At 45.6% G+C, this 12,106-nt stretch overlaps 1 long non-coding RNA gene across 1 annotated transcript in view; it reads left to right on the top strand.

Moving 5' to 3' along the window:
* Positions 1-526: 526 nt before the first annotated feature.
* LOC109249386 (uncharacterized) overlaps positions 527-12,106 on the top strand; it is a 56,490-nt gene continuing 44,910 nt past the window's right edge. Inside the window, exons 1-3 of the long non-coding RNA XR_008418307.1 lie at positions 527-582; positions 1,971-2,141; positions 4,056-4,173. This is a non-coding gene — a long non-coding RNA (uncharacterized LOC109249386). The remainder of the gene's footprint in view (positions 583-1,970; positions 2,142-4,055; positions 4,174-12,106) is intronic.

Genomic DNA, 12,106 nt, shown 5'->3' with positions numbered 1-12,106 from the left:
TGTGTGACTTTGCTGGGTTTCGGTTTCCCAAATCTATGAAGTGGGGAGAAGTGGGTTGGAGGCTATCTGCTGTCTTTGGTGGATTTCACCAACGGTCTCCGGGAGTCATCTCCCAGACTTCGCACCCTGCCCTTCTCCATCTCTCGCTACTTTTGACTCTGCTCTGTCATCCCCCGCTGCCAGAATCATGACTTTCGGGATTTGGAGGGAGAAGGGAGGCTGGCCCATTTCAGGATGAGGACAGGAGCCATGCACACAGACTCTACCAGCGCTCACATAACTGAGGTTAGTGACTTCTCTCAGGGGAACGTTAGCGAGGGTCTGGCAAAAACGGATGTAGTGTTGGAGGTCTGGCAGAAAAGGAAGTGTTGGAGGCGGAGGAGGGCGCCGCCCCAGAAGCAGCCTGGGAAGTGTCCGATCTATTACGCTCTCTTGTAAATAACCTCCTATCCGCGGAGGGGCGCTCTCTCTGGCACGCTCGCTCCCACTCCCGGTCCCCAAATCTCTCTCCCTCTCCTCTCTCCTGCTCCCGCTGCCGCTCCCTCCCACGCTGCCAGCTGATCAACTGTTTTGCAACACCAGGTAAGGACTTCAGCCTGTGGGTTTCCTTAATTCATTTTTCTCTGCGATTTCTGTTATCCTGACGAAGTTTTGGTTTCTACCCTCCCTTCATAGACTAACCACGCTAAGTTAATATGTAGGGGTTTTCTTTTGCTTTTTAATGGGGTCAGGGCTTGAGTTTTTTCATATCCTGAAGGCTTACAAGCTAGTACCAGTTCAAAACCCGCCAGTGGCTCCCCATCAAATAAGACCCTTACTGGTTCCAGTGACCTGAACGTCGCCCTGGGACAGCCTTTCCCGCCGCCCTTCCCACTCGGCTCTACCTGCGGATCCTGGAATACACCAACACTGTTCCCCCCGCACGTTGTGAACCCAGGTTCCTCTTGCGACACACTGCTCTAGGGGGAAGCAGGGCTTTTCAGATCATCCAGGATGTTCTGACGTGTGACCAGGGTCGAGAATAACTGAACTAGAGTTCATTTAGGCTCAAAGCGTCTCCCATGTACACGTGGGTGTAAACCACCTGGGAATCTTGTCCCAGTGCAGGTCCTGATTCCGGAGTGGGGAGGGGCTCGGGCGTCCACAGTTCAACTCCAGTCCCAGGTGATGCTCATCGCGACCCTGGGGTGAGTTTCCTAAGATCAGGGAACGCATCTCATTTCATGCCAACTGTGAAGGTTTGCCGACTGAAAGCGTTGCGGGTTGCCTCGGCCTCCAGTAGGTTCTCGTGACCTCACATAAGATGGCACGTGCCACCTAATCAAGACGTCGGGCTCTGTAACATGCATCTGGATGTTGTAACGGGACTTGACGTGGGTGAACATTTTGTCTTAAACCCTTACATTCTAGAGCCGTGACGGTTTTGTTTTGGACCACGAAGGAAGCTTTCATCCCTCCCGCGATCATAAAATGGGCTTTTGTTCTTCAGGTTCCTCCCCATGGCTGTTATTTCCTCCTCAGTCTTGCTGGGTTTGACACGGAGTGAGGTAGGCTTCGGCCCGAGAGATTTTCTGAGGGAAAAAGTGGCAAAGTAAGAGTGCTTTTCGGTAGCCAATATCCTTTGCTTGCTCATAAATAGCCCTGATTCCTGACACCCATGGTACATAGATTTCCGAGTCTGTGTTGTGTCAATATCTTGATCAAGTGCCTGTATAGCGTTTTCTTCTGAATTCTTCTTTGTGCCACTTTATATAACTTCCCTGCCCAGAGCGCCCGCACCCAAAAGTCCTCCCTCAAGCACCCCACTTAGTCACCCACTAAATCCGAAACGAAGTCACCCCTGGTCTTGCCCCATCTTGCACCGGCGGAGGAGATAATCGAATTTCCGCAGCTGCAGCCTCTCTCCTCCCCAGAGTATAAGAGAATGGAATTTCTTCCTAACGAGGCTAACAGGGGTATTGTTGTTTCAGGGTTTGTTGACAGGCGGAAGATTTATCCCCTCCGCTCTCCTTCCTGACTCAGAAGAGATTGCGGACCTGGAAGCTGCAGTGCCTCTGGGTCACTTGGTAATTTAAAATTGATGACTTGGAAAGAGAATGGAGATAAAGATGCTGTCCTGGGATGTGTCCTTTTATAGAGAGGTATTGTAATTCGGGGGCATGACGTTCCCTCATGCAGTCCTTTGGAAAAAAAAAAAATAGCACGCAGTGGTTTATGGATGTACTCTGATCGCTGAGTTAGTCAGCCCGATACGCACGGCCACCCCTTTCTGAGCGTAGAGACAAAGACGTACCCCTTGCTGATTAGAACAGGGGATCGCGAGGGTGCTAATTAAAATCTTACAAGTAAAATAGTATGATTCCGTTCTGTCCCATTCAAAACCAGCCATGGCTACTGTGCTCTTAGAAGTCAAAATAGAGGCTACCTTGGGATGGGGGTTAAGGACTGGAAGGAAACACAAGGAGTGCTTCCTGCTGTTCTGAACATGTTCTGTTTCTTGATTCCTTTACCAATTCCACCAATCCGTACATACTTCTGATTTGTGCACTTCTCTTTGCATACCGTCCTTCGTTAAAAAGCTTACCAGTAAATATCCGGCCCCCTTAACACTCTTTTTAGTCAAGTTCTCTGCTTATGAGTACGTCATAAGTGGAAGAAATCACTGTCCGAAATGTAGTTGGAAATCAGTGGTTTGATTAAAGGACATACGCCCCCCTCCAACCGAGTGTTCAGTTTCCCACTCAGGCCTCAGTGCCGTGTGCGTGTCAGTCCTGTGCCTGATCCTAACAGCTTGGCTTTGGTGACGCTTAACGCCGGAAAATCCATGACTTGGATGGAGCTGCGACCTTAACGGGCTTCTTTATCTTACTAATGAATTATATCTTAGATATGTGCTTGCGTTGAAATATGCAGCCTGCCATTTAGTTATTAGTCACTGAAACCGCCCCACATCTTGGTGACAGCACTCCCTCTCAGTGCCTGCGGGACAAGACGAGGGACCCTTGTGATCAAGCCTAGTGCTTCCTGGATGCGAATTCTTTCTCCACACAATGGCGCAGGCTTTGCTTTTACCACGTTACGGAACGAATCAAAACGTTGAGACGGATGATACGGGTGCCCGCTTTACTCCCTAGGAACAAACCAGATGTAATAAATGAATCCTTGGTGTGTTTTATTCCCCCCCCCCCCCCCCCGCTGTAAATTTATTTATTTAATTTCTAGGGTGGCCATATCTTCACATGGCTCGTGAATCACAAAGTACAGATCGTATATAGGCAATGGTATTTCTCCCACCTCTGTTCTCCGTCAGCCAGTGTCCACCCCCCACCATCACTGTCGATAGTGTCTTTGTATCTTCCAGAGACTATTAGTGTATATTCAAATACAATTGGGAAATATTGGTGAGAGCATTCTGTCAGGCTTCTATGATCATTAAAAAAAAAAAAAATCCCTGTTTCGGGATCTTGCTGCTCAACTTGTGATCTTCGGACCCGTAGCATCAGCGTCACTTGGGAATTTGCTAGAAATGCAGAATCTTAGGCCCCGGTCCAGAGTCACAAGTCAGAATCTGCATTTTGCCAAGATCTCCAGGGGATCTGTGGAGCCTGAAAGCATGAGAAACAATGCTGTGGGGGAAAGGGACCTTGGGAGTTAGGAGATTGGTGGATTACAAAGGTACCCAGCTTATCCCAAAGGAATTCTTTGTTCTTGGGAGGAAAAACTAACTCAACAGAGCCTCATTATCCTTGTCACAGTTTCATCAGAGATTTTTTTTTTTTTTTAGGATTCTTTTTTACAAAGTTATGTTGGGAGAGAGGCAGCACAAGTGGTGGAGGGGCAGAGAACGAGGGAGAGACAGAGAATCTCAAGCAGGCTTGAACCCACGAACTGTGAGATCACGACCTGAGCCCACATCACGAGCCGGACGCTTCACCGACCGAGGCATCCAGGCGCCCCGCATCAGAGAGTTTTCTGCTGTGCGGGTATGAGATGATGCTCAATTGTCTTCTTCGTGTGTGGCTCTCTGAATGCCTGCCCGTCTCCTCTGGCCCTAGCGTTTGAGGACTTTCACCTGTGCGTGTCTGGACCGGCATGTTGGCTGGCTGGGTGTTGAGCAACGGACGTGGCCCCCCCAGGGAGTCGGTGCCAGGGCCTGCCTAACAGGAGAATTTGGTAAGTTGCTGGCTTCCTAGTCCTCTTTCCCCAAAGTCCCTATCTCGCTCCCCCAGTCCGTTGCCGGCGTCTGCTTGCCTTCAAGCCTCCGTCCAGCGCTCTCAGTTGGAGGCAGCGCCAGACTGCTTTCCAGCTGCCACCCTCACCATCCTTTGTCTTTGCTCCGGGCCGTTCCTTTTGGGCTCAAGGATCCTACCCACAGACCTTAGACATGTTGTCCTGTTCCAGTCTGAGGATCTGGAGACAGTTATCAACATGAAACACAAGGGAAAGCAATTGCGTTTAGATTCTCATTGCTTCTTCGAATAAGAACATAATGATACTGTTTGCGGCTGTCAGCGGAGGGAAGAAATTCCACGGGTTGGTTGCGTCCCGCACTGCCGCGTGACCTTCTTTCTTGCTGGTTAAGTCTGTTGATGGGAGACGTTTTTGGTATTGGTATTGGTATATTGTGGTTTTTCCAAGAAGGGACGTAGTAAAAGACACACTTCCTTTCCTCTACTTTTGCAAGTTCTTTCCTGAGTAGGTATCAGCCACAGAACATACCTTATACCACTCAACCATTGGCTGCTACTCTAGATTTCCTTCCCTGCAATTTACAGTCACTGGGCATCTGTCACAGTCTGATGCTGAGAATTTTGTCTAATGACCAAACCACATTTAAAAACTTTTTACTCCGGCAGGTGCGCTTAACATGCGACCCCCCTCCTAACAGACTTTTAAGCGCGGGTTACGTTATTGTTGACTGTTGGTACAGTGTTGCATAGCAGATCTGTAGAGCGTGTTCATCTTGCCTAACTGAAGCCTTATGCTTGTCAAATGAATTTTTATTACGTTATAAAACGTACATATACGTACACGTATAAAACGTATATGTACGTTTTATACGTGTACGTGTACGTTACGATTTTTAAGCGGGATACGTTATTGTTGACTGTTGGTACAGTGTTGCATAGCAGATCTGTAAAGCGTGTTCATCTTGCCTAACTGAAGCCTTATGCTTGTCAAATGAATTTTTATTACGTTATAATATACATACAAAGGTGCACATCAGTGAGCTTTCAAAGCAGGTTGCTCCCACGAAACCAGCACCCAGATCAAAACAAAACAAAACAGAACATGAGCTCCCTCGTGCCTCCTGCATGGTCACCACGTGCCTCCATGGGTAACCACTGTCTTGAGTCCTAAAATCATACTAAACCGGCCCGTGTATGCTTTACGTGAATGTCATCCTGCACTGTGCTCCCTTGCGCCTGGCTTCCGTCGCTAAGCATGAGGCCTGTATGACGCTCCAACCGTATTATGTGCAAAGTTGAAGATCATTCATTCTCGTCGCTGCATGATTTATCCATTCTCCTATTGCTGATTGTTTTGCGGTTTCCAGTTTGAGGCTATTATGACTAGCACTGTTGTGAAACTTCCTATACGTGTCTCTTCATGAAAATACATTAAGTTTTTCTCTTGGGTATATACCAAAGGTGGAAATTGCTGGGTGATGCTGACTTTTTAACGTATCAAGGCCGATTATCTTGTATGCGTGAGTGCCAAAGAAGCAAGGTACGTGATTAGACGGGTATGCACGCATTCAGACACCTAAGTGCAAGAATTGGAACTGGAATCTCCACCCCCCCACCCCCCCCAGCCTTCTGAAAAAGGATCTTTTTGCCTACCAGCAATTTCTGAGCTCCTGCCTTATTCCAGCTTTCCAAGGATGCAGTGTTGATTGCTTTAGTTTATTTTATGATTTTAATGAGATCACCCCCTGCGCCAATAGCTTTTCCAAGCATGACATATCCCGGCTCCATAGCGAGAACCGAGTCAACTCTCAGCTGTGTGCCAGCAGCAGCTAAAAAATGGCTCTTCCTGATTTTCTGCCGTAGGGTCTCCATCCTTGAGGGTGAATAGTAGAGGCAGGACACGCCATAAGCAGAGGAGGTGGTCGTCTGCATGCTGTCACTGGAAGCTCTGCCTGGCCCTTAAATAGCGCTGCCATAAGCACCCTCTTCCTAGAGGGCGTGGGACCCCCACCGCCCATGCTAGCATTTTAGGTTAGACCACGGAGGCAGGGGAGATGCTGCTGGAAGGCTACTGCTGAAATGTATGTGCTTCCTGCAGAGAGAAGAAGGGTCTTTGTCTGTCTCCCAGGGGGGTTAATAACTCATAAACTTGGCAGTCAGGAGAACTCAGTGCGTGTGGCACAGGAAAGAGGGTTTTAATGGAGGTGACAAGGCTAGGAGGTGGAACAGTGGGGACTTGAGGGGGAGGAACAGAGTCTTAGGGCAGTGTAAGGAGAGCCCGGGCCTGGAGGGGATTCCTGGCAAGACCCTACGGACCACCTAGAAGGCAGGGCCGGGGTTAAGAGAACACCCAAGAACAAAATGTCTGCTGAGAAATCACTCGGATCTTTAATGGTCTGTACTTTCGATTCTCTGACTTCATCTGTTGAATAAAACAGTATTTTGATTCTTACACTTAAAAATCTTTACTGTTTGTACTTTTTTTATTATGCTGATCTTATTTGGTATATTTTAGTCATTTCTTGTGGGAGAGGGTAATGGGGCCATAATTTGATAACTTCTCAGCTCCAGGCTGTTCAAGACTTTTTTCTGTCAAATGTGTAATATTTTCTCTTTATTTATGAATATATATATATATACACACACACATAATACATACTATATATATATATATATATATATATATATATATATATATATAGTGTTGGATATCATTAAATTCCATCATAATGGTGATTTTGAGGGAGAGGAGGCATGTTCTTAGAGATTCACCCACATTGAACAGACTTCAAGAACCTTTATTGTTTTTCTGATTATAAAATAAGGCATACTCATAGGAAATTCAAATTTTACAGAAGTGAAGAAAGTAGGAACCCAAAACCCTGGATACCTTGAGCGTATGTTAAAGGTATAGCAGGACTCAGGGATATCTGTTGCTCATATTTTTTGATAGTAAGGGCATACTTTTAAAGAAGTATTCTGACTACTTCTCATACAACAGGATTAAATGCATATATTAAATACATTCCTTGGGGCGCCTGGGTGGCGCAGTCGGTTAAGCGTCCGACTTCAGCCAGGTCACGATCTCGCGGTCTGTGAGTTCGAGCCCCGCGTCAGGCTCTGGGCTGATGGCTTGGAGCCTGGAGCCTGTTTCCGATTCTGTGTCTCCCTCTCTCTCTGCCCCTCCCCCGTTCATGCTCTGTCTCTCTCTGTCCCAAAAATAAATAAAAAACGTTGAAAAAAAATTAAAAAAACAAATACATTCCTTATAACAAATGTCCGATTGGCCATGGGATGTGATGGCCCTTCTGGGAAACACAGCAGAGCCTGACTTTTTCCTTTGCCTCTTCCTGGCCCCTTCTCTGTCTTCCACTGAAATTGAGGAAGCAACGAGAGTAACTACATGACAAGACAACTCCATGTATTCAAAAGGAATTTTTAAAAACCTAAGAAATGTATAAAAATTGCCACAAAAGATTACATAAGAATGTTCATAAGTCTTCCTCATCTTAGCCAAAACCTGGCGATGATCCAAATTTCCATCAGTGGGATAATGAATAAACAGATTGTGGTGTATCTGTGGTGTATCATTTGCCATTATCAGCAGTGAAAAGGAATAAGCTACTGATCAGGCAACATTAGGAGTGATTCTCAAGAGTGTTTTGTTGACAACAAAACTAAACAACAGAATGGGAGAAGATATTCGCAAATGGCATATCAGATAAAGGGTTGGTATCCAAAATCTATGAAGAACTTATCAAACTCAACACCCAAAACACAAATAATCCAGTGAAGAAATGGGCAAAAGACATGAACAGACACTTCTCCAGAGAAAACATCCAGATGGCCAACCGACACATGAAAAGATGCTCAACACCAGGCATCATCAGGGAAATACAAATCAAAGCCACAATGAGATACCACCTCCCGCCGGTCAGAATGGCTAAAATGAACAACTCGGGAAACAACGGATGTTGGTGAGGATGCGGAAAGAGGGGACCCCATTGCTGGTTGGGAATGCAAACTAGTGCAGCCACTTTGGAAAACGGTATGGAGGTTCCTCAAAAAATTAAAAATAGAGCTATCCTATGACCCAGCAATTGTACTACTAGATGTTTATGCAAAACATGCTGACTTGAAGGGGCACATGCACCCCAGTGTCTATAGCAGCACTATCAACGATAGCCAAATTATGGAAACAGCCAGATGTCCATCAACTGAGGATAAAGAAGATGTGGTGTATATACAATGGAATATTACTCAGCCATCAAAAAGAATGAAATCTTGCCATTTGCAACAACGTGGAGGGAACTAGAGCGTGTTATGCTAAGCGAAATAAGTCAGTCAGACAAAGACAAATGTCATGATCTCACTCACACGTGGAATTTAAGAAACAAAACAGGCACAGGGAGAGGAAAAATAAAAACAGAGAGGGAGGCAACCATAAGAGACTCTTAAATACAGAAAACAAACTGAGGGTTGCTGGAAGGGAGTGGGTGGGGGGATGGGCTAAATGGGTGATAGGCATTAAGGAGGCCACTTGTTGGCATGAGCACTGGGTGTCATATGTAAATGACGAATCACTAAGTTCTCCTGAAATTAAAAAAAAAAAAAAAAAGAAGGTGTCTTTGAGCAAAAGAAACCAGAATCAAGAGTACCTAGTATATATGATTGAATTTATGTGCAGTTCTCAAACAGTTGAACCTAATCCGTGGTGACAGAAATCGGAACAGTTGTTGGCTGGGATGGGGACTGGGTTGGGGGAGGTCATGGGCAGGGATTGGCTACAAGGGGCACAAGGGACTTTTGGGGATAATGGAAAGGTTCCATATCTTAAATGAGGCGGTGTGTTCACAGGCATATACATTTGTCACAATTCACCATTGTGTCGTCTTATGATCTGTCCTCTGTGTTGCATAGAAATTCTATTCCAGCAAAAACAATCTTTTAGTAACAATTTTAATGTTTGTTTATCTTTGAGAGAGACAGACAGACAGAGTGAGTGGGAGAGGGGCAGAGAGAGAGAGAGAGAGAGAGAGAGAGAGAGAATCTGAAGCAGGCTCCGGGCTCTGAGCTGTCAGCACAGAGCCCGAGGCGGGGCTTGAACTCATGAGCCGTGAGCTCATGGCCTGAGCTGAAGTCGGATCCCCAACTGACTGAGCCACCCAGGTGCCCCAGCAAAAGTAATTTTAAAAGAATCCCGTAGGGGCACCTGGGTGGCTCAGTCGGTTGGGCGTCCGACCTCAGCTCAGGTCACGATCTCCTGGTCTGTGAGTTCGAGCCCCGCGTCGGGCTCTGGGCTGATGGCTCAGAGCCTGGAGCCTGCTTCCGATTCTGTGTCTCCCTCTCTCTCTGCCCCTGCCCCGTTCATGTTCTGTCTCTCTCTGTCTCAAAAATAAATAAACGTTAAAAAAAACAATTTATAAAATAAAAAAAAAAATAAATAAAAGAATCCCGTAGTAAGTGAGAGAGGGCATGTAGCACGTGGCTCCATTGTCCCACCGACACACCTGTTACTGCTCCTTCCCTTCTGCCCCAGGCCTTCGGCAATACCAGGGACATGCTGAATGCCCACTGAAGGACTTCCCATGAGTTACTATTCCTGGGTCCACCATCAAGCCCTGGGGGACAAGAGCCCGTGGATAAATACTCCAGCTTGTCAGGTGGACGATTCTGGAAGGTCTTCTATGGGCCGTTTGGTGGTCTTCATGGAATGGAGTCACCGTAAGCTGTGTAAAGCACCTTTACAGCGGCCAGTTCTCCTTCCCTCTCGCTCTCTCCCTTAACTTTCGCTCCTCCATTGTGGGATCCACTCCCAAACAAATGACCTGCCTCCCTACCTCAAGTTCTGTCGTCAGAGGAACCCAAACTGTGTAGGGCGGGAATTACTCCAGCATTCCCCTGCTTCCTTATTCCTTTCTTTCTCCCTTCTCCTTTCATTCTCTAAGACTGTGTTTTAGGGAAAATAGAGGGGAAAGAAGATGCATTAGAGGGAGGGTTAGTAAGAGAAATATATATATATATATATGTATGTATGTATTTTCCCCATGAAAGCACCGTAATCTAATTGCAGAACATTTTCATCGCCTCTGAAGAAAACCTTGTGCCCACGGGAAGTCACTTCCCACCCCCACTTGCCCCTGGCTCCTTCACTCTCCAGCCTCTGGCAGTTCCTAATCAGCTTTGTCTCTCCGTGGTCTGCCCATTCTGGACATTTCGTATAAATGTGTTTAGTCAGGAGGTATAAACAACCCAAGACCATCAAGAGATGATTGGATAAATGAAACGTAGTAGATACGTACCACATAGTATTATCCAGTCACGAAAAGCACTGAAGCTCTGACACGTGCTACAACGTGGACCTTGAAAATATTATAATAAATGAAAAAAAAAAACCCCTCAATCATAAAAGACCACATCTTGTACTATTCTATTTGTAGGAGATGCCCATTTACGTGGATTGGTCCTACCTTTTGGCTGGTGCGAATAGTGTTGCCCGAACCTTCAAGTACCAGTTTTTGTTTGGACACCTGTTGTTAGTTCTTTGGAGGTGTATACCTAGATGTGGATTTGTTGGGTCATTTGACCGTTCTGTGTTCAGTTTTTCAAGGAACCACCAGACTTTTCCGTAGTGGCTGTGCCATTTTATATTCCCACTGGTAATATATGAGCGTTTCAATTCATACGTTGCCTTTTTTTTTAACCTATTCCCCAAGCTTTCCCTCAACGTTTATGGGAAATACATATATAATCATCCCTCATTTACTTCTCGTAAAGTTGTAGATTTCTCTTACTAATCTTCCTCGAATGCACCTCCCTCCACCTCTAATGTTCCTAAAATGCGGTCCTTCGTACTGACAGAATTCCATTGGGACGATTTCAAGCCCTGAAAGAAGGAAGACAGAGGTCACGGTCTCTTTTCTCCCAGAAGATTCTTTGGTCCCTGAGGACATTTACCCACCTCCTGCCCAGAACCAGCTCTGTGTCGTAGTGAGTACTGGGAGACAGAGCTTTCGCCAGGACCTAAAATGATAACGGTAGTTACCCCTTGATAGAGAAACTTCACCTGGCTTTTCCCCCCCTCCTCTCTCCTTCTCCCTCCCTCAGAATATTTTGTATAACTTTTTATGTCATACTATAAGAATGTATTGTTTGTAACTAAAAAACAATCGAAGGAGAAAAAATGTGAGGCTTAAAAAAAAAAATGTCCCCAACGATGTCTCAGTATTTAAACATGCAACACCAGTTATGTTAACTTAAGGTTGCTTTTCAAATTCCCTGTAATTCACAACATGCTAAGTTGACGTTGGACCCCCTCCCTCTGAATTGGAAGAAAGTCTCAGTTCTTTTAGCAAATACTTCTAAGAATCTCTTGGGATGCTCGTGATGCATGGTGTACAATTGTGAATATACTAAGAACCACTGAATTAGTGCATTTAAATCAGTGAAATTTCTAGTATGTAAGTCATCTGTCAGCAAAGCTGTTAAAAAAAAAAAAAAATTAGTCCTGGCCCAGGGAAGGGAATCAGCACTAATTTTAGCAAACAGTGTTCTTCCATTTTAAATTTGGTTGGTAAAATTCCAAGGATCATAAACAATGGAGAGAGAATTAGACACCTGTACTCATGTACTCTTTTCCCCAGATGTCCTCTTTTCTGCACCCATTCATTAGTTAAATTATTTAACAAATATTTAAGTATTAATTAGTACTGTGTGCATCTAGATCAGTTGTTAATTCAGAAAGAGAAACAAATTTCTTTAAAACAACACCCAAACCGGGACTATATGGAAAGGGGCCCTCTGACTTGAGAGCCTTGTGAGCCTTTGCTTTCGGTGGACAGATTTGGACTGTGGCCCCCTCTAGCCCCCTTCCTTTCAATGAGGAACAGGGACATAGAAACTCGCCTGATGCATCA

The sequence above is a fragment of the Panthera pardus genome, unplaced genomic scaffold (assembly GCF_024362965.1).
Source record: "Panthera pardus isolate Hobbes unplaced genomic scaffold, ASM2436296v1 HiC_scaffold_27, whole genome shotgun sequence".
In the NCBI taxonomy this organism is placed as follows: Eukaryota; Metazoa; Chordata; class Mammalia; order Carnivora; family Felidae; genus Panthera; species Panthera pardus.
Note: the sequence above shows the minus strand (reverse complement) of the source record. Positions and strands in the feature narration are given on the sequence as shown.